Raw genomic sequence first — 1968 nt, 5'->3', positions numbered from 1 at the left:
CTCCTGCTCTGCCCTGTTTCTGGTCCCCTCGGAGGAGGGGTCTGCTGCTGGGTTCCAGAGTTTACCCCAGAGCTCTCTGAGTGCCTGCCCCTCCCCCACTGCCCGGGCAGCCACTGCCTGCAGCCAGCCTGACCAGGGCTCCAGCAGCTCCGATGAGGAGGTGTCCAGCCCCTGCGAGGAGCCCGAAGAAGCCCAGCCGGGGCTCCAAAACCTACTCCAGGGGAAGCTGGCCAAGCTGGTGGAGTTCCAGCTCCTCAAGTATCACATCAAGGAGCCGACCAGCCAGGCAGAGATGCGGGAGATCGTCGGCCAGGATGCCCTGGATGACTTCCCTGTGATTTTGGGCCAGGACTCCGAGGCCTTGCAGCTGGTCTTTGGTATGGATGTGAAGGAAGTGGACCCCAGCCACCACTCCTACATCCTGGACCCCGTCCTGGGCCTCACCTATGACGGGATGCTGAGCGGTGAGCAGGGAGTGCCCAAGACCGGCCTCCTGGTGGTGCTCCTGGGGGTGATGCTCTGGGTCCCAGAGACACTGAGCGCTTGTTGTGAGGAGTGGCCCTCAGGAGCAGGCATGAGGGCACAGGCCATCCAGGGAGTCCAGATGGGGAACAGTGGGTAGGGCTAAGGGACCCGAAGGACCCATCTCAGGGAATCCCTGGACTTTGTAGCCTGATGCGATGCCCACAGTCTTTGCCCGTGGCTCTCAGGGCAGTGAGGGCTTTGGTCTGAGGGAACGGGCCTGGAGAGAGCAGAGACAGGATCACCAGCTGTGCTGCGGCTCATGTTGAGATCCTTGAGGGAGGGCTCAGGGAGGGACCTGGACTCCAGAACAGGGACAACGCACTGAAGCCTGCCCCTGCTGTCCGTCCTGGGAGGCCTGTTTGTGCCAAGTCCATAGGTGGTGTGTCAGGATGTCCGCATCCAGGTCTGACAGAGCCTGGGGGCCTGCTTTAAAAAACCGTGGGTCAGGAGCTAATGGAGGAAGACCCAGGCCTGGCCCAGGGCCTGGTGGAGGCACAGCTGTCGGGGGCTGGGGAGGAGGAGGTCCCAGCAGTTTAGATGAGGAGGGTTCGAGCACCTGGGAGGAGCCGGAAGTCATGCAACCCTCACTCCAGGACAAACTCCACGTGAAAGTGGCTGCCCTGGTGGGGTTCCTGCTCCTCAAATACCGCAACAAGCAGCTGACCCGCCAGGCAGAGATGCTGGAGATCATCAGCAAAGATTACCAGGATGACTTCCCAGGGATCTTGGGCCAAGCCTCCGAGTGCATGCGGCTGGTCTTTGGCGTGGACATGAAGGTAGTGGAACGCAGTGACCACTCCTACGTCCTGGTCAATGTCCCGGGCCTCACTTGTGATGGTATGCTGAGCGGTGAGCATGCCATGCCCAAGACCGGCCTCCTGGTTTGGTCCTGGGGGTGAGCTTCCTGCATGGTGACCGTGCCCCCGAGGAGGAGGTGTGGGAAACGCTGGGGGTCATGGGGGTGTATGCCGGCCAGGAGCACGTCATCTATGGGGAGCCCAGGAAGCTCCTCACCAAAGTCTGGGTGCAGAAAGGGTACCTGGAGTACCGGCAGGTGCCTGGCAGCGACCCTGCTCGCTACGAGTTCCCGTGGGGTTCCAGGGCCCACGCCGAAACCAGCAAGTTGCAAATGCTGGAGTATTTGCTCTGAGTCAGGCGCAGGCAGCTGTCTTCCTCCCTGGACCTGTCTGAAGGGGCTGTGAGAGATGAGGGAGAGGAGGCCTGAGTCCCAGTGGCAGCCAGGCCCTTTCCAGGCTTTGGTGGGGTCAGCAGCTTCCCCTGCGGGGTGCTGGGCATGAAGTGAGGCCACAATTTGGTTCTTCCCTGTGTGTGTGTGAAAAGAGAGAGCCCCGGGAGTTCTAAGTAGGGCAGGGCCAGGGAGGGTTGGGGGAAGAATGCAGGGTGAAGAGCCAGCCTCTCTGGGGCTTGTTCTCTGCGATGACT

At 61.5% G+C, this 1968-nt stretch overlaps 1 pseudogene; it reads left to right on the top strand.

The window, feature by feature from the left end:
• Positions 1-1100: 1100 nt before the first annotated feature.
• LOC112818073 (melanoma-associated antigen 9-like) lies at positions 1101-1675 on the top strand (annotated as a pseudogene).
• The last annotated feature ends 293 nt before the right edge of the window (positions 1676-1968 follow it).

This window comes from Callorhinus ursinus, unplaced genomic scaffold (genome assembly GCF_003265705.2).
Source record: "Callorhinus ursinus isolate GAN/ISIS: 27379988/994484 unplaced genomic scaffold, GSC_fseal_2.0 scaffold8447, whole genome shotgun sequence".
NCBI classification, from domain to species: domain Eukaryota; kingdom Metazoa; phylum Chordata; class Mammalia; order Carnivora; family Otariidae; genus Callorhinus; species Callorhinus ursinus.
Note: the sequence above shows the minus strand (reverse complement) of the source record. Positions and strands in the feature narration are given on the sequence as shown.